Source organism: Canis lupus, chromosome 14, assembly GCF_011100685.1.
Source record: "Canis lupus familiaris isolate Mischka breed German Shepherd chromosome 14, alternate assembly UU_Cfam_GSD_1.0, whole genome shotgun sequence".
Lineage (NCBI taxonomy): Eukaryota > Metazoa > Chordata > Mammalia > Carnivora > Canidae > Canis > Canis lupus.
The window spans coordinates 38,359,105-38,386,115 of NC_049235.1; the positions used below are offsets into that span (position 1 = coordinate 38,359,105).

General features: G+C 42.5%; 1 protein-coding gene and 1 long non-coding RNA gene across 4 annotated transcripts in view; both read right to left on the reverse strand.

Annotated features, from left to right (window-relative positions):
• Window positions 1–12,578, reverse strand: part of GSDME (gasdermin E) — a 75,765-nt gene extending 63,187 nt beyond the window's left edge. For 2 of the 3 annotated variants that reach the window (XR_005369540.1, XM_038557133.1), the window contains exon 1: window positions 9,531–9,610. The gene's annotated coding sequence lies outside the window, so the exon portion shown is untranslated. Of the gene's footprint in view, window positions 1–9,530; window positions 9,611–12,501 lie in introns of those variants that run through there. The other variant, XM_038557134.1, reaches the window with a different exon arrangement.
• A 1,906-nt stretch (window positions 12,579–14,484) lies between these two features.
• On the reverse strand, window positions 14,485–19,315 carry LOC119866098. Its single transcript, XR_005369545.1, has 3 exons — window positions 18,815–19,315; window positions 18,003–18,074; window positions 14,485–15,812 (listed from the first exon to the last, which is right to left on the reverse strand). It is a non-coding gene; the product is annotated as an uncharacterized LOC119866098 (long non-coding RNA).
• Window positions 19,316–27,011: the final 7,696 nt, after the last annotated feature.

Below are 27,011 nucleotides of genomic sequence, written 5' to 3' on the forward strand. Positions count from 1 at the left end.
TATCCTTTGGGTAAATACCTAGTAGTGCAACTGCTAGGTCATAGAGTAGCTCTATTTTTAACTTTTTGAGGAACTTCCATACTGATTTCCAGAGTGGCTGTGCCAGCTTGTATTCCCCCAGCAGTATAAGAGGGTTCCCTTTTCTCCACATCCTCTCCAACATCTGTCATTTCCTGACTTGTTAACTTAAGCCATTCTGGCTGGTGTGAGGTGGTATCTCATTGTGGTTTTGATTTGTATTTTCCTGATGCTGAGTGATGTTGAGCATTTTAAGAACAAATGTTGTTGGGTCACCTGGCTGGCCCAGGCAATTAAGGGTCTGCCTTTGGCTTGGATCATGATCCCAGAGTCCCAGGATCAAGCCTCACATGGGGCTACCTGCTCAGTGGAGGGTCTGCTTCTCCCTCTGCACATCACCCCACTCATGCTCTCTCTCAAATAAATAAATAAAATCTTTTTAAAAAAAGAGCAAATATTGTTAAAATGTCTATGCTACCCAGAGCAATCTACACATTCAATGCAATCCCTATCAAAATATCATCAACATTTTTCACAGAGCTGGAACAAATAATCCTAAAGTTAGTATGGAACCAGAAAAGACCCCGAATAGCCAGAGGAATGTTGAAAAAAAAAAAAAAAAAAAGAAAGAAAACCAAAGCTGGGGCATCACAATGCCTGACTTCAAGCTCTATAACAAAGCTGTAATCATCAAGATAGTATAGTACTGGCACAAAAACAGACACACAGATCAATGGAACAGAATAGAGAACCCAGAAATAGATCCTCAGCTCTATGGTTAACTCAATCTTCAACAAAGCAGGAAAGAATATCCAATGGTAAAAAGACAGTCTCTTCAACAAATGGTGTCGGGAAAATTGGACAGCCACATGAGGAAGAATGGAACTGGACCATTTTCTTACACCACACAGAAAAATAAATTCAAAATGGATGAAAGACCTAAATGTGAGACAGGAATCCATCAAAATCCTAGAGGAGAACACAGGCAGCAACCTCTTTGACCTTGTCCACAACAACTTCTAGCTAGACATGTCTCCAAAGCCAAGGGAAACAAAAGCAAAAATGAACTACTGGGACTTTGTCAAGATAAAAAGTTTTTGCACAGCAAAGAAAATAGTCAACAAAACCGAAAGACAACCTACAGAATGGAAGAAGATATCTTATCAATCTTATCAGATGAAAGGCTAGTATCCAAAATCTATAAAGAATTTATCAAACTCAACACTGAAAAAATAAATAATCCAGTTAAAAAATGGGCAGAAGACATGAATAGATATTTCTCCAAAGAAGACATACAAAATACCAACAGACACAAGCCACTTGCTTTAACATGAACCTCCTCTGGGACACCAGAAAATGTTTGTCTTACCTATCACTAGTTCTTCTCTAAAGGCCTTTTCTTAGATTACTGTGTGGCTACGTCACCCTATTCTTATATAGTAACAATAAGAATAAACATTTAAGGAAGGGATTCTAAAACATAAAAAGTTCCTTTCTTACTTGAAAGAGAGCACTTGTGTGGGAGCAGGGGGAGGGGCAGAGGGGAAGGGAAAGGGAAAGAAAATCTGAAGCGGACTGTACTCTAAGGACAGAGCCCAACATAGGACTCAATCCCACGACCGGGAGATCATAAACTGAGCCCAAACCAAGAGTAAGACGCTTAATTGACTGAGCCACCCAGTAGCCCCTAAAAAGTTCCTTTCTGATAAACAGTGAACTGCAAATAAGGAAAACCACATATGCTCAAACTCTCATCTCTAATGCATTTCTCATTATAGTAAGTTTCTTGCATGTGATGGAGCACTCACTCATTTATCGAAACATTTACTGAATCATTAATTATCCTTAAGTACCTACTATACAGAGTGCATTTAAGCACTAGGATAATGATACAAAAAACAGTCTATATACAGATAACCAACAGACACATGAAAAAACGCTCAACATCACTAATCACTAGGAAAATGCAAATCAAAACTATAATGAGATGATTTCACACCAGTCAGAATGGCTAGAATTAAAAAGACAAGAAATAACAAATGTTGTTGAGGATGTAGAGAAAAAGGAAGTCCCATGCACTACTGGTGGGAGTGCAAATTGGCATAGCCTCTGTGGAAAACAGTATGGAATTTAAATCAAAAATTTAAAATAGAAATACAAATAAATAAATAAATAAATAGTAAAAAATAAAATAAATAAAATAAAATAATAAATTAAATAAATAAATAAAAATAAAATCGAAATACCTAACAATCCAGTAATCCCACTACTGGATATTTGCCCCCCCCCCGAAAAAAAAGAACACTAATCTGAAAAGATAAATGCACCCCTAGGTTTATTGTGGAATTATTTACAATAGCCAAGACATGGAAGCAACCCAGGTATCCACCAACAGTTGGAAAGATAAAGTGCTATATATATGCAATGGAATATCAGCCATAAAAAAAGAATGAAATCTTGCCATTGCAACAACATGGATGGACCTAGAGGGTATTATGCTAAGTGAAGTCAGACAAATATATGATTACACTTACGTATGGAATTGAATAAAAAACATAAAATAAGTGAACAAACAAAAGCAGAAACAGATTCATAAATACAGAGAACATACTGAGGGGGATGGGCCAGAGAGGAGGGGGATGGGTGAAGGGGAGTGGAAGGCACAGGCTTCCAGTTATGGAATAAGTTACAAGGATGAAAGGTACAGCACAGGGAATATAGTCAATGGTACTGTAAGAGCCTTGTATGGTGACAGATGGTAGCTACAGTTGTGGTGTAGAGAGTTGTCAAATCATTATGCTGTACAGCTGAAACTAACGTAACATTGTGTGTCAACTCAAAAACAGACACATATATCAATGGAACAGAATAGGAAACCCAGAAATGAATGCACAACTCTATGATCAACAAAGCAGTAAAAAATATCCACTGGAAAAAAGTCTCTTCAACAAATGGTGTTGGGAAAACTGGACAGCCACGTGCAAAAGAATGAAACTGGACCGTTTTTTTACATCATACACAAAGATAAATTCAAAATGGATGAAAGACCTAAGTGTGAGACAGGAATCCATCAAAGTCCTAGAGGAGAACACAGGCAGCAACCTCTTTGAGCTCAGCTGCAGCAACTCCTTACTGGACATGTCTTCAAAGGCCAGGGAAACAAAAGCAATAATGAACCACTGGGATTTCATCAAAATAAAAGCTTCTGCCCAGCAAAGAAAACAATCAACAAAACTAAAAGGCAATCTATGGAATGGGAGAAGATATCTCCAAATGACATCTGATAAAGGGTTAGCATCCAAAATCCACAAAGAACTTATCAACATCCCAAAAAACAAACAATGCAGATAAGAAATGGGCAAAAGACATGAATATACACTTTTCCAAAGATAGCATCCAGATGGCTAACAGATACATGAGAAGAAAAGCTCAGTATCACTCAGCATCAAGGAAATACAAATCAAAACCACAATGAGATGCCACCTCACACCAGTCAGGATGGCTAAAATTAACACAGGAAACAACAGATTTTTTTTAAAAGGTTTATTTATTTATTTTTATTTATGATAGACACAGAGAGAGAGAGAAAGAGGCAGAGACACAGGAGGAGGGAGAAGCAGGCTCCATGCCGGGAGCCCGATGCGGGACTTGATCCTGGGACTCCAGGATCGTGCCCCCGGCCAAAGGCAGGCGCCAAACCGCTGAGCCACCCAGGGATCCCTAAAACAACAGATGTTGATGAGGAGAAAGGGGAATCCTCCTGCATTGTTGGTAGGAATGCAAACTGGAGAACAGTATGGAGGTTTCTCAAAAAGTTAAAAATCGGGCAGCCCCGATGGCCCAGCAGTTTGGCGCTGCCTTCCGCCCAAGGTGTGATCCTGGAGACCCGGGATCGAGTCCCATGTTGGGCTCCCTGCATGGAGCCTGCTTCTCCCTCTGCCTGTGTCTCTGCCTCTCTCTCTTTCTGTGTGTGTCTCTCATGAATAAATAAAATCTTTAAAAAAAAAAAAAAAGTTAAAAATAGAACTACCCTACAATACAGCAATTGCACTACTAGGCATTTACCCAAAGGATACAAAAATACAGATTTGAAGGGGTACATACCCCTCCGATGTTTATAGCGGACAATTATACCTGTAAGCTGCATTTTGTGGGCTAAGTGGAACCAGGCAAAAGAGTACCGTGGGGGTGCTCTAGCAGATGAGCAGCAACTGTAAAAGCTCAGCATTGGCAGGAGGTGGTGGAAAGGTAGGGAAGTTCATGCATGGTAAGATTTGTGCCCGGCAAGCTCGTGACGATCCATAAGACATCATTTTGTGGTAATATGCCCATTGCCACTTCCTTGGCAGACATGGAATTGCTTTTCAAGCTCTGAGACTTGTTCCTGCATTGGTGCTAGAGTGGGGGAGGGCAAAGGACAGGGATGAGTAAGCCTCAGTCCGGGTCATGCACGCTGGGCCTCCCCTGCTGGGAGCCAGAGCAGCAGGAGCCATCAGAGGGAAGGGCTATATAAGGAGTGATGCAATCAGAGTTGTCACTTAGCAAGATGTTCTGGAAGCAAAATAGGAAACCAGCTGGAAGGGAACAAGATGAGAGATGGACAATAAATGGTTACACTGAACTACGTCACAGGCAGAAGGATAGAAAAAATGATTTGGTGGTGTCCCCAGAATTCTGTTTGGATGTGAGAGTGCTGTTGAAGGAGACTCCCTATGATGGCCTCCATGTATCTCGGGTGTGAGCTGCCTGATAAGAGATGCCAGTTACTGAGACAGGGAATTCGGGAGGAAGCAGATTGGTGGGGACAGTAAAACAGTACCTGCTGAAGGTGTACCTAGGATAGCATGCAAGATTTATTTTGCCAAGGGAGAGAAACTTTAACAAAATAAGGTCTCCCCAATGACCTATGGAAATCCAACTTGCTTGTCCAAGAGAAGAGCCATAGCAGGATCTGCTTCAGTGTGGCAATCGTATCAGAATCTCTCTTTCTATGGGACACCCCAAGAGGGATGTCACCAACTTCCCTTCAGATCAAACAAGTTTCTGAAGACACATTAGATTTGCCATTAAAATGCAACAAAAACCATCTATTGTGGGTGGCAAAGCTTTTCTAATGCCACTAATCCTCCCCAGAGGAATTACAGGATAAAGAAAGGGAACTCCTAAATTAATTTTTAATTTTTTTCCAACTACCATCAAACAGCCAATTTGCCTTCTTGAGGTTAGTTTGTTTTAGGAAGAGTTATTGCAGGTGGATCTCACTTTACAGGTTTTTATTAGAATCATGCTTATTCAATCAAGGAACTCAGTATACATTCTTGTGAAGTTAAAGTTAGAGGTTTCTTTTTATTATTATATTTGAATACATAATATATTACATGGCTCAAATATCTACTTTGTAAAAAAATACACACTGAGAAATACCATTTGAACCCATGTCCCATCTACCCTTTTATGGCTCTCCCCCACAGGTATATTATCTCGGTGTTTCTTCATACAAATAAAAATCCAAAGGAGTCTGCACCCTGTTCTGCATGTCACTTTTTGTCATGTAACAATAAATCCTGGAGATCTTTCCATGTTAGTACCTTCATCTTCGCAGCTGCATAATACTCTACTACACCACTGTTTGTCCTATACTCCTGATCATTTAGGTTATTTTATTTCTGCATTAAAAATGCCACACTAAATACTCTTGAACATTTGTCTTCTTCACATATGGACAAGAGAACCTGAAAGAAGATTCCTACAAGAGAGATTGCTAGACCAATGGGTAAATATATCTATAATTTTAGGGGTTGCATCATGTTGCAGGCACACCAATAAGGTATGAAAAAAGTCTCAGAAACAGAGTGTTATCAAACTTTTGTATTTTTGTCAGTCTCATAGGTGAGAAATGGTACTCCGGTCTTAGGGTGTGTTATTTTAATATAAATTAAGTCAAGCATCTTTTGTTTAAAGAATTTTTGTATTTCTTTTTCTTAACTGTGTCCTTGGTCCATTTTCTATTCATTTTTTCTTTATTCCTAGGAGCTTTTGATAGATCAGCTAAAATATAGTCTAGAAATCTAATACAACAGTTTGTCACGTGGCATTGGAAGACAATAAGCCGCCACACCATACTCAAACATCTAAAGTAACTGTCTAGCCAGGAAAGATTAAATAATTTGTCTAGGGCCAACTGAAGATCCCAAGTTGAGCACAAAAAAGTCTCAATTAACCATATGTCAGATGTCAGAAGTCAGATTGAAATTTTCAGTGTGTTCCAATGTGGAAGTAGACAAAAATGGCTTCATGAGAGATGTAGCTCAAATTGCTTATGGCCTAAAAACCTATTTCATTTCATAACTATACCACAGATCTCCACTCTCACATGGGGCCATAAGAACTCTATTAGCTCAGTGGGGTTAAACAGGTGATGGGGATTAAGGACAGCACTTGTTGTGATGAGCACCGGGTGTTGAATGGAAGTGCTGAATCACTAAATAATACCTGAAACTGATATTTTAATGTGTGTTAATTCACCTGCATATGTAGTTTCCCAGCTCAAAGCAATTAGAACTCAAAAAGCCAAAGACAATGAGGTAAGGATATGTAAATTTGAATCAGGCTCCTGGACAACAGATCTCGAAGGAAGAAACTAAGAAAACAAGACAATGCCAAGTCAGAAAAGCACAGGGCCAACTGGGGCCACTGGCCCCTAGGAACAAAGAATCATAAAAATAGGTGTCAAGGTCATGATTGTGTGAGAATATACTATAATTAGCATCCATTCTTACTGGTTATAATTGATAGAATTATCAAATTCTTGAGTTGGAAAGGACCCAGTTCTTCCTCATACCCAATTCAGGATTCTTCTCTGGAGCAGCTCTACTTGATCACTGGGCCTCTGCTTGAATAGTTCTGGGCAAGAAACCTCAACATCAAAATACACTAGAGAGAAACAACTGTATGGTGAGTCCATGCGGTGTGCCAGGCACTGGGCTAAAATCTTGCTACGCATTTCCTCATTTAATCTGCTCAGCAACTCTGAGTAGGCATTTTACAGATGTGTTAACTGAAGTTTGAAGATGTTAAGTAACTTGCCCAAATCACGAGAAGGGAAAAAAAAAAAAGCAGCCCTGACACAGGGAGCCAGCCTGATACTAGGAGTTGCTAGATAATGGCCCAGCCTCCTCCTGTTATACATGAACAGTGTCTCAGGACATCAACCTCAGGCCAGGCCACTCTGTGGTCATGATGAATTAAGACAGAAACAAGACCCCTCATAATCTCATCTGACCTCAGACAGATTCCAAACCACAAAAATGACCAAACACCCCCCCACAACCACCACCACCAGTCCTGGCTAATGAGTGACGGCTGCTTCTTGGCCAAGCACAGCTTTAACCTCACCAGTGGCTTCCTTGTGAAGATACTCAGTGGAATTCTCCCCCTTCCTAACAGCATCGAATCCAGAGCAAAGTCCTGTTTGCTTAAGTTCTCCCCAAAATCACCTAAGTGAAAGCCTAAATGTGAGGACTCCTGTCTAACACCCACTTACTGAGCCGCCCCTGGTGTGAGATCTCCCTCGCGGCAACAAGCCACAAACTCAACTTTTTCAACTTTAAGTGCATTCCTGGAGGTCTCTGGAGGGCACTGAATGTCACATAGAGAATTAAAGCTGAGCCAAGGTTCCAGTGGAGGTCCAGCCGCCTCCCAGGCCTGAGCGCTTGGCCACCCCGCTTGGCTGATTCCTCAAGTCAACTTTTTAAAAATTGGGCTACATGATTCATTTTATAAAATAAGTAAGTGTGCTCGAAAGGGTAGACCTCAGTTATGGAACACGTGCTTTCCTCACTGTGGAGGGAAATGAGACGTTGCTGGACTTGTCTCACAGTTAACAACTTCAGCACATTTTGAGTTCTTTTTAGTTTTCTCAATAACAAAATGAAATTTAGTCTATTAAAACAGAGGTGTCATCCTTTTCTATCTTCCCAGCTCACAGCCTAGTACTGAGCTCCTTTTGACAGTAAGAACACAAGTTCAAGACAAGGTGCCCCACCACGTCTTTCTAAACTAAAAATCCGTGTGTGAAAATAAACACACACACACACACACACACACACACAGAAATGATGGTCATAAAACAGGCACAAACTTGAGAAAGGAGTGAGGGCGAGGCGACCAAGGCTTCTGGGAAGTGGGTTGGGTAACAAAAGAGAGGTGGCTTATGAAGAGGGGGGCACTTGATAGGATGAGCACTGGGTGATATGCTATATGTCGGCAAATTGAACTCCAATAAAAAAATAATTTTAAAAAAGAAGAAGAAAAAAAAAGGGAACTCTCTGGTCCCCTTGAAGCTGCAAAGAGAACAAATGTAGAACCTGGTGGTCCGGCGCGGGCCTATGGGGCAGCAGCTGGAAGCCGGGGCCTACTCCTGGATCTCTGACGGCCTGGCCTCCGCTTCCCGGGCTGCTTTCCTTTATAGGAAGAGCGCCTCGAGCCTCGGTGTCCACGACCGAGGACTGGGTCAAGAAGCTGTGGGCTATGCACACGGTGGAGTATTCCTCAGCCACTGGAAACCACCAACACCCACCATTTGCTTCGACGTGGATGGACCTGGAGGGTATGATGCTGAGTGAAGCAAGTCCATCGGAGGAGGACAAACATCATATGGTCTCGTTCATTTGGGGAATATAAAAAATAGTGAAAGGGAATAAAGGGGAAAGGAGAAGAAATAAGTGGGAAATATCAGAAAGGGAGACAGAACATGAGAGACTCCTAACTCTGGGAAAGGAACTAGGGGTGGGGGAAGCGGAGGAGGGCGGGGGTGACGGGCACTGAGGGGGGCCCTTGGCGGATGGGCCCTGGGTGTTATGCTATATGTTGGCAAAGAGAACTCCAATAAAAAAATTTTTTAATAAATTAAAAAAAAAAAAAAAAGAGGAAGAGCGCATGGCTGATTTCGGCCGTGATCAATTCACTCCGCGCTTCTCGCGCTGCCTCCCTGACCCCTCCGGAGGCTGCGGCCCCCCGCGGCCCTCCCAGGCGCCCGGTTCTGTTCACTCCTTGCAACAAGCAGACGCTCGGCCCCGCGGCCCTCAAGCATCCTGTGCATCCTGTGCGGGGGCCGGGGGCTCGCGGGGGTCCGCACCCCGAGGCCCGCGCGGGCCCCGCGGGCAGCCGTGACGTCACCCGGCCCCGGCCCACGACCCGGGGGGGGGCTGCTCCGCGCGCTCCCGCCCGAACCCGAAGTCAGGCGCCGCGGGGAGCCGCTGCAGCCCGGAGACCCCCCGTCGCCTCGGCCCGGCCCCCGCCCGCCCGCCCGCCCGCCGCACGCCGCGCCCAGGGGCAAACCGGAGGCCGCGGAACGGAGGGGCGGTGGAGAGGGCGCACGGGGGGCGCGGGGCTCGCCACGGCCGGGAGGAGGGAGGGGGAGGGCGGAGGGCAGCCGCCGCAGACCCGGCTCCGTCGGGGGGACCGAGGGGAGGGGCCCGGCCCCGCGCACCCGCAGCCGCAGCCGCGCTCACCTGCCGGCGCCGCCGGTCCCGCAGCCGCGCACTCGGAGCCCGCCTGCCCCGCGGTCGAGCCCCGCGGGAGGGGGCGGGAGGGGGCGGGAGGGGGCGGGGCCTGGGCCGGGCCGGGCAGGACTGGGGGCGCGGGGCCCGGCTCGGCCGAGGCGGGCGGGGACGGCGGGCGGGGACGGCGGGCGGGGACGGCGGGCGGCGTCCCGAGGCCCGCCCCGAGGCCGCCAGCCCGCGGGTTCCCTCTCTTTGGTGGCTCCGCCCACGCGGGGCGCCCACAGCCACAGCCACAGCCACAGCCACAGCCACAGCCACACCCCCGGCTCGGCTTCGGCCCCAGTCCCCGCCCGCCGCCCGGGATCCCAGGCCTGGGGCGCCCCGGGGGACACGCCCGGCTCAGGGAGACCCCCCGCCCCGCGCTCGTACGGGCGCCCGAGGCCTGCGCGGCCGGGTCTGGGGCTGCTCCAGCCTGGGGGCCCCGCATGCCGCGCCTGGGCCGTCCGCATTTGTGCCGTCACCCTGCCGCACTTAGTCCTGGCATTATTACCATTATTATTATTTTAGATTTTATTTATTTATGCATGAGAGAGAGAGAGGCAGAGACACAGGCAGAGGGAGAAGCAGGCTCCATGCACCGGGAGCCCGACGTGGGACTCGATCCTGCGCCTCCAGGATCACGCCCCGGGCCGAAGGTGGCGCTAAACCGCTGAGCCACCCGGGCTGCCCTAGTCCTGGCATTATTATTATTTTTCCCTTTTTCTTTTTTTTAGATTTTATTTATTTATGCATGAGAGAGAGGCAGAGACACAGGCAGAGGGAGAAGCACGTAGGGAGGCCGGGAGCCGAACATGGGACTCGACCTTGGATCTCCAGGATCATGCCCTGGGCTCAAGGCAGGGGCTAAACCGTTGAGCCACCCGGGCTGCCCTAGTCCTGGCATTATTAATAATTCATGGCGATCCCTGGGAGGTTCAGCGGTTTGGCGCCTGCCTTCGGCCCAGGGCCTGATCCCCTGACCCGGGATCGGGATTGAGTCCCACATCGGGCTCCCTGCGTGGAGCCTGCTTCTCCCTCTGCCTGTGTCTCTGCCCCTCCCTCCCTCCCTCTCTCCCTCCCTCCCTCCCTCCCTCTCTCTCTCTCTCTCATATGAATAAATAAAATCTTTAAAAATAATAATAATTCATGCAACTATATTCTAAGCTCCCCAAGGGTAGAGCCCAACATCCCTCATTATGTGCTAAGTTAATGACTCAAACACCCCCTTCAGTCAGTGTTTAAGGATCATCTTTTCCGAGCAGTACTCTGCCAGGGTGAGAGCAATGAATGAGAAAAAAATAAAATTTCAGTCCTTGGAGAACTTGCCTCCGGGAGTGTTGAGTTTTGTTGCTGCCTTCCACAGGGCTGGGGAGGAGGCAGGCTTTCTCTTGGGCCCCCATTGGTCTAAGCAGATCCCTAGATTGCAGTTACCTCAACTCCTTGTATTTGTCTCAGTAAAGCCCTTCTGACTATTCACATTAAAAGTACAGCCAGGGGGCAGCCGGGGTGACCCAGGGGATTAGCGCCACCTTCAGCCCAGGGTGTGATCCTGGAGACCCAGGATGGAGTCCCATGTTGGGATCCCTGCGTGGAGCTTGCTTCTCCCTCTGCCTATCTCTCTCTCTCTCTCTCTCTCTCTCTCTCTCTCTCTCTCTTTTTCATGAATAAAAAAGAAAAAAGGAAGTACAGCCAGGCCATCAATCTGCAGGAATACCTCCTAGTCCCTTGACTGCCTCATTTTTCTCCTTTGCACTGACCACAGTCTGATAGACTATACACAGAGTACTTCACGTGTTATCGTTCTCTTCCTTAGGATGTCCGTTCCACAAGGGTAGAGACCTTGGTCTGTTTTGTTTACTATATGCAGCACCTAGCCTAGTACCTGATACATGGTAGACAGTAAATAATTGTTAAATTAATTAATGCTTCCTCTTGTTTGTTCTCCCAGCTAGACTGTGGGGTCTTACTCATCTGTGCAGTGCCTGGCCCAATGCAGGTGCGCTGTTAATGGTTGTTGCGTGAATGAGTGAATAGAAATGGCTGAGAGAGGTGGTCCTCTGTCTTGCCAACTAAGAGGTATTGGAAGACAAAAAGAATCACTGTGCTGGCTTTTGAAAGAGACTTTCATCCGTGCTATTGCTTGTCTGTGTCCATAAAATTGTATAGTGATGACTGGTTTGTTATCACACCCTTAACCTTAAGAACATCCTTATAAACAGAATGTTCACGAAGTCCCCACCAACAAGCCCCAGCCCCGTCTAGATAGGTTACCACTTGTAAATGAGAATGCATGACCTTTCTGTTGCAACGGTTACTTAAGGGCTTCAGATTCTTTCACTCCTTTTGTCCCATCCATTGCCTTTCAGTTAAATGCATGAGAAGCATAGTAATAATATTAGCTGCTAATATTTATATAGCACTCTCTAGTTACTACCATGAAGCACGGTTCCGAGTTCCTTATGTGCATTAATCGACTCATTTAATCCTCACAGGAACTGATTGGAGGCCCAAGTTACAAATGAGTACATTGAGGCACAAGCCAGGAAGCTTACCTAGCTGGGAAGAAACAGAGCCAGGATTTAAATCCAGATCATTTGACACCATCTAGGTTTCTTTTTTTAATTGGTATATAACTGGCATATAACATTTTTTAAGTTGCTTTTGTTTTTTTTAAAGATTAATTAATTTATTCATGAGAGATACAGAGAGAGGCAGAGACACAGGCAGAGGGAGAAGCAGGCTCTATGCAGAGAGCCTGACATGGGACTCGATCTCGGAACTCTGCAATCACGCCCTGAGCCGAAGGCAGACACTCAACAGCTGAGCCACCAGGCATCCCACATTTTTTTATTTAAGGTATACAACACATTGATTTGGTATACTTTTATATTGATAAAATTCATTAATGGGGTGTAGTATTTAAATGAACATATTAACGAACCCGCTCTGCATGGCTGCCATAACTTCATCTAGTTCTTTAGGAGGTGATCTTCGAGACACCTGGTCTCTTTTACAGGAATAGCCACTATGGAAGAGAAAGAACACACAGACACACACACACACATGCTTCAGATGAATTTGCATCAAATCCAGCCTACAACCTACCAACTGAGTGACCTTAGGCAAATTTTCAACTTCATATTTCAAAAATTACTTAAAGTGTTGTCACGAGATTGAAAGAGAAAGTGTATAAAAAGCACTCAGCACATAGTAGACCATCAATAAAAGTGAGTTTCCTTTTCTTTATTAATTACTTTCTAGTTAATGTTGCTTTTAAATTGAGTCTAAAATTTTTCACCTATGTATAATTTTGCCTTTTACCATATTGACTGCTTCCCAGAGGAACATAGCTACTAACATAAATTAACATAAAATTTGGCATACGTTGATATATATTTTTAAACCAATTTATCTCCCTGAATCCCAAAAGTATTTTAACTGGAGACTGCAATGCCAATGCATATTACCAATTACTGCTCTAAAATAAAAAGCTTTATGGAGGGTTAAATACAGCCCAGAATTAACAGCCTATTTCTTTCAGAGTCTCAACCATCTCTTTTCAAATGAAAGGTATAGATACAGACAGGAGAAAGCTAAAATTTACTTGGTGGCCAACAAATGACAAACCAAAATTATCAAAGTTTAAAGTCCCAATGCAAATATTATTAGGGACAAATAAAGAAATGAAGTACTTTGGGGGGCGCCTGGGTGGCTCAGTCAGCTAGGTGGCTGCCTTCAGCTTAGGTCCTGATCGCAGGAGTTCAGCTCAGCAGGGAACCTGTCTCTCCCTCTCCCTCTGCGCCTCCCCCTGCTTGTGCTCTGTCCTTCTCTCTCAAATAAATAAAATCTTTTTTAAAAATGAAGTAATTTGTTGTTCAAATTATAATTTACTACATGACAAACTACCTAAAGCTTAAATGACTTGAAATAACAACCATTTTATTACATCTCAGGATTTTGCAGGTCAGAATTTAGGGCAGGGCTCAGCTGAGTAATTCTTCAGTTCCATGTGGCTCTGATCATTCAGTAGAATTTAGTTAGTGAATGACTGAGTCTGGAGCATCCTGGATGGCTTCACCCACATGGCTGATGCCTTGGCAGGGATGGCCGGAAGGGAGCACTCAGCTGAGATTATCAAGCAGACCTCCATACACGTGGCCTCTTTATCATGGTGGTATTAGGAAAATAAGACTTCTTTTTTAAAAAATATTTCATTTATTTATTCATAGAGACACAGAGAGAGAGTGGCAGAGACACAGGCAGGGGGAAAAGCAGGCTCCATGCAAGGAACCTCATGTGGGACTCGATCCCAGGACCCCAGGATCATGACCTGAGCCAACGGCAGGTGCCCCCAGGGAAATCAGACTTATATAGAGGCTCAGGGTTCCAAAAGCAAGTGCTCCAAAAAACAAGGCAGAAGCTATGTGTTCTGACTTAGCCCCTGAAGACCTGGCATGCAGCCTCTGCAACATTCCATTGCTGAAGCCAGCCCACATTCAGAGAGGAGGATTATACTCTACCTTTCAATGGGAGAAATAGCAAAGAACTTCGGATACTTTCAGTCTATCACATTTGCTTTTATGAAAGAGAATGGCATCAAATAAACAAAGTGGGGGAAAAAAACCTATATTTTTGTTCATTGTTCATGTGGAAACATCTTTCATTGTTAGCATCAAAGAGATCTGTGATGAAGACCAGGAGTCATCCACCAGATGTCAGGTTTATAAAACATTCCAGGGTAGTACCATTCAGAGCTGTACGTGCTTTTCTTGCTCCATTATTGTTCTTAAAGTTTGTCCAACATCTAACTTGTTTATACACAGCACAGAGAAAGGCAAAATCCATACATCGACATTTTGTTGATCACAAATATTTATTAAGGACATACTGTAACCCAAGCCCTATATGAGATAATGGGGCTATAATAATGAGAGAGGGAAATGTTGTTCATGCCCCCGTAGAGTTTGGAGGGTATCTGGGGAGGCAGACAGATAAACAATGAGGGTACAGGATGAGAAGTTCAATGATCAGGTGCCATGGGAAGGTTTGGCTAGACCATCTAATGTGGTTGAGGAGGAAAGGTATCTGGGTCAAGTCAAGTCAGGTAGGGTAAGCTAAACAAACCCCCAAATGAAAATGGCGCAAATATAATGGCAGGTTTTTTTTGTTTGTTTGTTTGTTTGTTTTGCTTTTTCAGTGAACAACTGAAGGCAGTTCTAGAGTATGGGAGGCAGTGATGGAAGATGGGTGGTCTCTTCCTTCAGGAACCAGACTGATTGGAGGCACTACCATTTTCAGCTCAAGGCTGCCCTGGTTTTCTGGGCACCGACATCTTTAGCAGGCAGAGAAGGAAAGAACCTGGAGGCTCTCTCATGGGAGGTTTTTCATGGGCCTGGCACGTTTGTGTACCTTCTGTTGTCCAGAAATTAGTCATATGGCCCCTCTAACCACAAGGGAGACTGGAAAATGTTGGGGGGGGGGGTGAAGTTGGTTTCCAAGAGCAGTGGCAGAATCCACTTGAAACCACTTTTAGAGGACAAATAGTCCAAGTTTCTAGTTTGTATAAAGGATCTGAACAAGGGCAACCCGGACAGCTAAATCATTTTTAGTTTAGATGATTTATTTTCATATTATATAATACAAACTATGAAAAAATTAAACCTTCCTTAATCCTATACCTGCTTTAAAGGATATCAAAGAAAACATGGAGAAACTGATGATAAAGTGGGTGAGGGTAGGATTTTCATCTTCAACAGTTATTTCTGATAAAACTTCTTAGCTGAGTTTTAATTGAAGGGGGAGAGTGGGAATTGGAGACACATTTCTTGCTCAGTAAGGTTCTTAAAAAGGCTAATTACAATGGAAAAAGCAATTTGGCAAGAAAAAAAATTATCTTGGCATCTGACTCAATCTTGGCTGATTGCAAGAAACACCAGTACAATAAATGTGTTCATCTGAACAGTGGAGGAGAAAAGAGCTCCAGAAGTTTAGCCCCTGTGGGGTCTGGGCACCTTTGACACCATGAAAGGTTTTTAGTTTGTTTCAAACTGTTGGTAAAGGTGGACTTTCTTTTTCTAACTTTGGAATCTTGAAGCTTCCTTTCTTCCTCAGAAGAACTGTGCCTGTCACCTCACTGCTAGGCTAGTTTTCTCTGAGGAATTAGCCAGTAGGACATAGCCTCACATGGACTTCACAACTCAAGGAGGCTCACTTTCTGAAGGCAAATCCATCTTCCTCTGCTAACGTTCTCACCTTAAAAACAATAAAAAACATCAACCCTGATGGTTAATTTTATGTGTCAACTTGACTGGGCTAAGCAATGTCTCAAGAGCTGGTAAGACAGGGATGAATCTGTGAGGGTGTTTCTGGAAATAGATTTGAATCTGTAGACTGAAAAATGCAGATGCCCTCACCAATGCAGGTGGGCAGCATCCAATCACTTGAGGGTCTGAGAAGAGAACACAAAGGAGGAGGAAGAATGAATTGCTCTCTCTGCCTGAGTTGGGACATCCATCTTCTGCCCTCAGACACTGGCTTTCCTGATTCTTCAACCCTCAGACTTTGACTGAATTACACCACTGGTTTCCCTGGTTCTCTAGCACATAGATAGCAGATTGTGGGACCCTCAGCCTCGGTAATCATGTGAATCAGTTCCTAAAATAAATCTCCTGATATATATAATCCAGATGTCTATATATAGAAGAAAACAGAACCAATAGGGTATATCTATATACATCTGTAGTTCTATATAAATATACAGAAAGATTTTCCCAGTAAATTTTATGTGTCTATACAGATTTATCTACATAGTTATGTAAATAAGCAGTTGACCCTTGAACATGGGTTTGAATTGGTTGAGTCCAATTTACCCCAAAAATATGCAGATTTTTTCAATAAATCTGCAGATAGCCATAAAAATGTATTTTCTCTACTTTGTGATTTTCTTAATAACATTTCCTGTAGCTCACCTTATTTTAAGGATACAGTGTATAGGGATGCCTGGGAGGCTCAGCGGTTGAGCACCTGCCTCTGGCTCAGGTCTTGATCCTGGAGACCTGGGATCAAGTCCCATGTCGGGCTCCCTGCATGGAACCTGCTTCTCCTCTGCCTGTGTCTCTGCCTCTCTCTGTCTCTCTCTGTCTCTCATGAATAAATAAATAAAATCTTTAAAAAATAAAGGATACAGTGTATAATACATATAACATAAAATGTTTAATCAATTATTTATGTTATTGGTAAGGCTTCCAGTCAACAGTAGGCTGTTAATAGTTAAGTTCTGGGGAGTCAAAAGCTAACCCTAACCCCCAACCCCTGGGTTGTTCAAGCCACAAGAACTGTGTCCTATTGGTTCTGTTTCTCTAGAGAACTCTAATACAGAGACCAAAAGCCAATCAAAGGAGCGCATCCTGCCATCACTTTGGACTGTCATTTAAGAAGTTTCAAAAGCTCACAACTATTAGAGGACTGACCTGCTAAAGAAACTTTTTTAAAGAATCCGGTAATTCTGATTTGGGTGAGGAAGTTGTATGGAAATGTGTTTTGGAAAGACTAGCCTTTGATCAGGACCTTGCAGTAAAGGATCCAGACAACTCAGTTTGCTTGCTTGCAAACTCCCCTATGTCTTATTTTCCCTCCTTACCAGAAAAGCCGTGCTGGCACAAGGGTAATGCCAAACATTCCCTCTAACAATGATTAGCCTCACATTCTAGAATTAGAAACAGGCTGGAATGCAAATATCCCCAGGGGAATTCATGCAATCACATAAGATGTAAAAATTGATACAGATTCTTTCAGATAGCAGGGTTTGATCAAGCAGTTGAAAGATACATGGGAGGGCTAGGGAAAGGAAACCTACTTATTTCACAACTTTTTCACTTTTAGCTTATTTAGAACAGGGGGCACTAGGTTGGAAATCTATACCTGCTACATTTTTTCAAAGCTTACTTTGTGTCATGCATGGTCTTTTATGTACGTTATTTCATTAAATCTTTGTACAACTCTATCAAGCATTATTATCCCTATTTAATAGATAGAAAAACCTAAAAAATGAAATCCTTGAGAGGCAGCCTGAAGTTTGGCATAATTGATACTAAGATTTAAAGTCAGATCTGAGTCTAAGCCTTAACTTTCGACTGCTGCCTAATAAGTGAATTTGGGGAAGAAGTCAAATATATAAACATAATTCTGAAACTTCAACTTTTTACCTTCAGGTAAATTAATAATCAATCAAAACAGGTTATTACTTCTGTTCCTAAAGGCTCTCTGGAATACTGACTCTTAAAACAACCCCTTGCAGGCCAATCTAGTGATTTCTATTGCCCTGATATTAACATTTAGTATCTTTTTATGTTTTCTAGAAATCTCTTTTTCTAGGAAAGTGGGAAAACTGGATAGCCTGGCTTTGGCTGAAATTATAAGGGAGGAGAAAGTTGTAAGACTTACCTTATGTTTTATTAAAGCTTTTGTCATTTCTTCTAAAATTGCCACACAACAGTCATTGTAGGGCTAAGAAATCTGGGATAAAAATAAATTTAAAATCTTTTATTATTATCCATAATATCTACCAGAACCTAAAACATTTCTCACATCACAATTTTTCCTCTTTTATGTCTTGTCTGATGATTTTCTATTATTAGGGAGTCTAGAAAAAAAATGCTTTTTGAGGACTCTCAGGCATGTTTGTATAATACTTATTATTTATATACTTTATTAAATGCCATCTGCTTTTGCTACATTAATGTTTCATTAAGGACCATCTGGCAGTTGCTACAGATCATATAGACTCTCCAATGAGTAGGTTCTTACCCATGAATAAATTATCAAGTGTCATGATTAGCAAAAGAGAGATTAAACCGGGTAGTGTGGAAAGAATAGGGGACCAGGATACACATGTCTCAAGGCTGCCCCCAGCTGGTCTTGTGGCCAGCACAGTCCCTCTACCTCTTTGGGCCCCACGTGCTTCACCTCAAAATTGAAGGTTGGACTCAATCTCTGGGATTACTTCAAAGTTTTAAAATTCTAAGTCAGAAGCTCAAATGCAGGGGGACCCAAGCCCCAGGAACACAGGGGAGGGGATTATGTATGGGGATGGCTGGTAAACACTTCCTGGCTGTGGCCTGGGACCTAATGATTTAGGATGGGTGGAGAGAGAGAACAGCATAAGCCAGGCAGGTGCAGCATCATATAAGGTTGAGGCAGGAGTGGGGAACTGAGACTAGAAAGATAGACAAAGAACAGATTGGGGAGGGCTTTACCTGATAAGAAGAATTGACAGCTGGATCTTTACCACCATTTCCCTCCTCCTTGTCTTAGTTTTCTTTAGTCCTTAGGAACCATTCACATAGGTCTAGCCACTCTCTTGAGTGGGTTAAACATTACCCTTAAAGCAGTTTTCCAAATGGTACAGCATGCAGGTGATGTGTGGACCTAGAAATCGAAACCTTTAGACCTAGAGATGAGTCACTGGCTGGCTATTACATAAACACTTTATTTTCTATATGTACCATGATATGGCAAAGATTGGGAGCACTACTCTGAACTAATCCAGTCCACCAAATTTATTTTCTTAGCAAATGTTTTTCATTAGCAGCTCAAGCATAAATAACATTTATATTAAATTGTGTAATTGTTTGTATTACTATACAAGCAATTATACAATTGCACAATTATATTAAATTGTATCATAGACTAAATATTTGTATCTCCCCCCAAGATTCATCCACTGAAATATAATTTCCAGTGTGTTGGTATTTGGAAGCGGGGCCTTTGAGAGGTGATTAGGTCATAAGAGCAGAGCCCTGGGACACCTGAGTGGCTCAGCGGTTGAGCGTCTGCCTTCAGCTCAGGGCATGATCCCAGAGTCCTGGGATCGAGTCCCACATCGGGCTCCCTGAAAGGAGCCTGCTTCTCTCTCTGCCTATGTCTCTGCCTCTCTCTCTCTCTCTGTCTCTCATGAATAAATAAATAAAATCTTAAAAAAAAAAAAAAAAGAGCAGAGCCCTCTTGACTGGGATTTGTATCCTCACAAAAGAGATCCCTCAGAGCTCTCTTCCCCTTCTTCCATGTGAACGATGGAGCAGGCCCTTACCAGATACCAAATCTGGCTACATCTTGGATTTTCCAGGCTCTGGAACTGTGGGAAATAAATCTTATTATTTATAAGCTGATATTTTATTATAGCAGCCCCAAAGAATCAAGACAATTATACTGAGTTATACTATATATCATCTTAATTAAATGAATGAATGAAGATAGAGAAAATTCGCTCAACACACTTACTTACTGAGGCCCTTATATGTGCCAGGAACTAGATTAGGCATGAAGGATACAGCCATGAACAACAGATAAAAACAGACTAAAACCCCTCCCATCGTAGAGCGCATATTCTAATGGGTGAAATGACAATAAATAGGAAAATAGAGAAGACACACTTCCACGTTCCAATTTGGCATGTAAGGAGCTAGGATGGTATCCCTCCATCCTAACCCAAGTGAAAAGTTGAACAAACTGAAATATCAATGACTCCACTTGGATCTGTTGAGAAGTGAGATCACAGGCCAAATGGCTGTCTTGGAGACAGACGGGCAAATACAGAGAATCACAACCTACCAGAGCAGAACCCTCTGCAGGAACCAGTCCAGGAGAGGAAAGCCTGCTCTAGAACTGATGAATTTCTGGAGGCTCACAGTGAATGAGTGTAAGAGTTAAGAACTTTCCACACTTTTGTGAATTTTACCTCTAGGACCTCTAGCAGGTTTTCCCAGTGATGACTGAAGAAAAATCTTCTAATGCTTCCAGCAGGGAAAAGGGAAGAGTAACCATCTAAAAATATACCAGTGCCTCAGTTCTTCTTAACACTCTCCTTAACTGTCTTCAAGAGAAACTCTTTCACCAAGGCCTAAGCTGTTGAGGCTTTATCAGAGCCTGATGGATCTGATGGAGGAGAAATAACCAACTTCAGCTCCTCCAGCTATTCTGCCCCCCTGCCCCCACCTGGGGGTAAAGAGCTGAGAAGCTCTTGTGTATTTCACAGCACACCTGCACAGGCTCTCTGAAGGACTGAGATCTAAGGACAGAACTATGGACCATTGGCCCTCCCCCACACCACCTTACCACCTCGTCACAAAAGGCCTATGTACCACAGTTTCTTTACCCAGTACATACATAATGCCCAGCTTTAAACAAACAAACAAACAAAACCCACAAGGCATAACAAAAGGCAAAAAACAAAACAAAACCTTGTTTGAAGAGATCATGCAAACATCAGAACCAGACTCAAATATGGCAGGGATGGATGTTTGTATTACCAGACCAGGATTTTGAAACAACAATGCTGAAGGTTCCAATGGGGACACACACACACACACACACACACACACACGGAGGCAGTATTCAATAACAGATCAGTAATTGTAATATAAGAAGAAATATTTGGTCTTTGGCCCTGGTTCCTGGCACCAAGCTCTTCAAACTCTTGGAACCTCCTGAGTGATGAGTGTCTTTGGTGTGTTAATGGAATGACTCTTGGTTGAGAGGTGCCAAATAGCTTCAGGATGAGAGTTGCTCACAAGAAAGACCATACCATGGGATTAGATGGTAGTTTCCAACCTTCAATCCTACTCATGATCTCTGGGGAGGACAGAGGGACTGGGAATTGTGTTCAATCATCAATAGCCAATGGTTGAATCAATTATGCTTATGTAGTGGAACTTCCATAAAAACCCATAAACAGTAGGGTTTGAAGAACTTCCCAGTTGGCAGACACATTGAGAGGCTAGGAGGGTCTTGTATCAGTGTGGAAGCTTAGGGCACTCACCCCATATTTTGTCCCTTTTCTCTTCCTTTTGAATGAATGTTCCTGAGTGATATCATTTATAACAAATAGGTAATAGTAACTGAAGTGCCTTCCTAACTTCTGTGAGTTGTTCTAGTGAATTATCAAGACTGAAAAGGGAGTTGTGGGAATCCCCAAATTTATAACCAAGGGAAACAGGAGTATGGGTAACCTGGGGACCTGATACTTGCAACTGGTGTCTGAGGTGTAGGCAAACTTGCAGGACAGAGCCTTTAACCTATGGAGTCTGTACTAATTCTGGGAATTGATGTCAAAATTGAATTGAATTGCTGGACATCCACTCGATGTCAAAAAACTGGTGAATTTGTTGGTATTAGAAAACACTCCAGAAAGAACCTAAGAGTAATGTAAGCAAAGAGATGAAAGCTCTGAGAAAGAATTAGAAATACTAGACATCAGAAACATTGTAACTGAAAAGGAGAATGCCTTTGATACACTAATTAGATGGACACAGCTGAGAAGGGGCCTAAAAAAAAAAAAAAGGAACTAAAGATCCAAGAACTACAGGACAATGACAAAAGGTATAACATAATGAGAATACAAAGAGAGAAAGGATCCAAAGATGTATTTGAAGCCATAATGACTGAGAATTCCCCTAAATTAATGTCAGATACCACACCACAGATCCAGGAAGCCCAGAGAACACCAAATAGGACAAAGACCAAAAAAAGGAATAAAAGAAAAAAATAAAAAGCCTTAAAAGACCCCCCCACGCACAAAAGAACAAAAATTAAGCAAAAAACCCCACTTCCAAACCAAAACGAACCAACCAAACTAAACAGCATCCTCAAACTGCAGAAAACCAGAGGGAGAAAAAAAATCTCAGATGAAGGAAATGTAAGGCATAGTAGAGAGTGGCGAAGGCAAATGGAGAAAAAGTCAAGAGAGGACTAAGGAGTTATACAGGGAGGAGGGAGAAAGGTTTAGAATTTTTCCACCAAGTGGCCAAGGAAAGCCTCCCTGGATGGAGACCTTTTGGTAAATTTACTGTGAGTTTTGGATTTCATGGACACTTTAATAAAGCTTTTCTTTATTTGGAGACTATAATAGGCCCCTTGGTGCAGTTGGAGGGGTGTGACCAGACTAACATCCTGGTACTTACAGACTGTGTGACCTTAGGCAGGTGACCTGACTCTCTGGGCCTCCTATCCACATCTCCAGCTGAACTCCTTTCTATAGGACCTGGATCTGCAAGGACCACTCTGTCCCTAGCTCCTTGTGTGGCTGCCTCTTGCTTATCTTTGTTTTTTTTAAGATTTTTATTTATTTATTCTCTTGCTTATCTTTGGATCTCAGCTTAAACTTCACTTTCTAGTGACAGCATTCCCTGGCCTACAGCTTTAATAAGGTCTCTCTTATTTATTCTCACACCTTTCTTCCTAATAATTTTCTTAATTGTAATTAATTAATTGGTATGTAGCTATTTAATATCTGTTTGTCCTGCTAGAAGGTCAGCTCTGTTAGAGGGAGAGACAGCCTACCTCTGCTCACTTCCACAGCCCCAGAACCTCTCATCATATCTAGCACGGAGTAGGCACTCCCCAAATATTTTTTTGAATGCATAGATGAATGAATGAACAATCAAGTGGTCATTGCATGCATAGATGAATGAATGAACAATCAAGTGGTCATTGCTTAGAGATAATTCTAGATTAAGGAAATGGCACAGTTAAGCTACTGGCATATAAATGATAAATGATAGCCGCTGATTTCATGGATGTATTTCTCATCAGATGCTAATAGTCCCATGCCTAAGTTGGTTTTATGTCTTTATAAAAACTGTTAGGATTTTAGGACTGGATTTCCATAGAGTTCAGCAATTTTTTCAGAAATCTAGGTCACTAGAATTTAGAGGGGCATTTTTTTCTGGTTTGTTGCTTCTCCTGCTATATGCTAAAGCCTCTTATTTTTAAAAAGGGGAGGTGGCATGAGATGAGACTTAATGTTAGATGAAGAATCCAATAGCTAGGGACTTGGGTTATTTCAAAGAATAAAATACCCAGTACCACTCAAGGACTTTGTGGGGATGAGATGAGACAGATAGTAGGTACTGGTTAGGGTACAGGATTGAATTGTTATAGGATACCAAGAAACTGACTTTGTGGTCCGGGAGCCTGTAGTCAGCAGCGATCTACAAGATGGCACTCAGCAACAGAATAAACTTTTCTTTTCCCACCTCCATTTCTGAAAAGTCTATCTTTAGTCTCCCAGAAACTCATCAGTGACAATAAAAACATTTTTTTCCATCTTATTTTCTGTATAAGCACAATTCCTTTCAGGCACTTATAAGTTCTTGGGTATAAATGAACACAGTGTTTAGTTTTATACCACTGTTTAAATCACTCGGACTATAATTCTGTTTTATGACTTAGACATCTCAACTCATATAGCCAGTATCTGAAGCATATGGAAAAAAAATTAAGTTTGATAACTTAAGATAAAGTACTATTCTTATTCTTTCACATTTTAGTGCCAATCTTAAATCCATATATCCGTGGCCTTCATTTTAATATAGTTTATGACTAATACACTTTGTGTTCATCTTTGATGGCAATTCACATTGTTCTTCCATTTACAGATTTGTAATCTGTTCTTGTTTTCATATGATTTATGGAGATTCTCAGCTTCAGATATATTATGCAGAACTAAAGAATTTTTAAAACTAATAGTCATAGGGACGCCTGGGTGGCTCAGTTAGTTAACTGTCCAACTCCTGACTTCAGCTCAGGTCATGATCTCAGGGTTTTGAGATCCAGGCCTACCCTGGGACTCCACACTGGGCATGGAGCCTGCTTAAGATTCTCTCTCCTCCTCTATCTACTCCCTCTACCCACCTCCACTTCCCCACTCTCTCTTTCTCCCTCTCTCTAAAAAAAATTATATATATATATGTTAAAGTCTCTAGTGGCCTTTCTGTTCCTTCTGAAATAGTGATGGCATGAGCCCTTGGGTTTTACAGAGCCAGGGAGCTTACCTATATGCAGATGGAAACATCTCTTAGAAGGAACTCTTCTTAAAATCTAGTATGTTCCTTCTGAGTTGGTATAACTCCCTTTGTCGGTTGTGGAAAGCTCTGTGACTCTTACTCCCTGGGGTTACCAGAAGACTCAAATGCCACAGCCACATCTTCTCTTGTTCCCAGGACAATCATCTCCTTGCTTTTTCTTACGGTTTCTGATCTCTTTTTATCTTTTCATTTTCCCGTGTTTACATAGATGTGTGTCTCTTAGATGTACAAATCTCTTTGGAAAGTATGTGGGGTCTAGTTTATAAACAAATCATGCTACTTTCTTTAAGAGGGTGAGAGACAGTCTTTCTGAGAGACTCTTGTCTTGTAGCGATCTTAATGAGGGGCTCCAGGCACTGTCTGTCCCATGACTCCACCAAGGATGCCCTCTCTCTCCAAGTCATTTCCTGGTTGCATCACTCATTTGCCACTTCCCCAAAAACAGATCATAGTCACTTGCTTAACTTTTTAAATAATGCATATTTCACCTGGAAACCTCAAACCAGAACCAGGCCCTCCCCAAAGATTTCATGCATTTCCCAGGATTTCAATCTCACTCTCATGTCTGGCTTTGAGATCCTGGCTCTGCAAACTCACCTATGCTTACCTAGTCCCTCCTGTCTTTGGAGATGATCCAGCTATGGAATCAGGTCCCTGTCTTTCATTTATCCAAATGCCACCCCCAAGTGGCATATGTGTGTGGAAGATGTGACTAAATGCTCAGGGAAATAGAGCTTACAAGAAAACAAAACAAGCAACTAGAAATGATGCAATGGGTGGCCTTGGCATTTTGCCGTCTCTATGGTTTGTCTTCTGCCAAACCATAATCTTGGAGTGTCATAGTGTTTATTCAAATTAATTTTCCCGACGAAGACAGTTCTCCTCTTAAGAGGAATTCCAATGCCAGTTTTGCTGGAATTGCTGTCTCATCCTGTTACACAATATTATATGGACACACTATCTTCCTGCTTCTGTTTTAAGTCTAGGAAGGCAAAGACCTTCTCACAGCTTTCTTAATAATTCAGAAGAAGGGAAGGGCATGAATAATGACCATCTACTGTTGTCAGACATCCTGATAGAGCATTTTTAATATTATTTTATTTATTTCTGGGCTGCAAAGTTAGGGTAGTTGTCTTCATTTCATCAACTTGGAAGCTGAAGCTCAGAGATTAAATAATCTGCCTAAAAATCCCAGTGTCTAGAATGCAAAATCAACAATTTGTAAAACGACTAGAATTCTGTGATTCTAGTTGGCGCAAGGTTGTTTCCCCCTCCTCCTTGCCCCAGCAACTTGCCCCAACCTTCCTCTTGGAATCTTTGCTAAGAATGCACTGTGGCAAGGGAGAGCTCCTGGGCAATGACCATGTTGCTCATGGTGATTAATCCTATGTGACTAATACGGTGGTCATGGTGGTGGTGCTTCTGGGAAAAGAGAAGTCTCAGAAATGGGAAGATGGATTTTCTCTCTCATTGTGAGCCAGGTCTTGAGTTTAAGTTATTTAACTTTTTATTATGAAAAATGTCAAACCTCAGGGTACCTGGCTGGCTCAGTCAGTAGAGCATGTGACTCTTGATCTCTGAGGAGTGAGTTCAAGCCCCACATTGGCTGTAGAGCCCACTTAAAAAAAAAAAAAAAAAAAAAGGAAAATGTTAAATCTATCAAAGATATAATAGTATAATAAACTTCCCATATCCATCATCCAGCTCCAATTATTACCAACAAATGGACAATTCTGTTTCTTCTCTCTCCACCCCCACCCCTTTCTGGCTACCACCATTTTATTTTGAAGCAAACCCTAGGTTTCATTTGATGACCAGGTCTTCACCACTTAATCAAGATTTGCTTTTACGTCATTAAAAATTTTGATTAAAAGTAAAGCCTTGGACTGCCTTAGTTAAAGCTTTCTGGAACAGATATAAACTGCTATTGCACAAAGGAACCCATGAGATGGGCGCTGAAAATGCATAGCTTTTGTGTTAGCTTAGTGGGTTGACTTTACCATCTCTTAGGTCACTATTCCTACCTCCTGCTCCAAAGATGATTTATTTCCCAAACCAATCTGATGCAAATTGTGTCCTTTAATTGCCTAAAAGACCACAAATTTATTTATTTGGGTGACACAGAAATGTATATAATAGAATTAGTGCTAAAAAGTAAAAAAATTATATGTCAAAATTTTAACAGCATTTTCTCAGGGTGATATAAATTCAGGAAATTTCCAGTTTATTCTTTCCTTGTAGCTTATAATTATTTAAATTTTTTCTATTTCTAGAAGTAATGAATTATTTTTATGATTAGAAAAAGGAGCAGAAATGTCCACCAGGAAGAATATAAATTCCAAAGAAGCTTTTTGGAAAATGACATATTAAGCCCCCTCTACAGGGTGAACAGTTGAGAATAAATGAAAAAGGGACAAAATATTTTAATCAATCAACAGAATTTGGACACCCTGGAAGGTCTCTGCAGTTTCTCTGCTGTACCCATGGGTGGATCAAAATCTGACCTTTCATATTATCTGAACTCAAACAATACACATGGCCCAACCTACGCTCCTAGGGTTACCACAGGGAGCAGAAGCAGTGGAGGAAA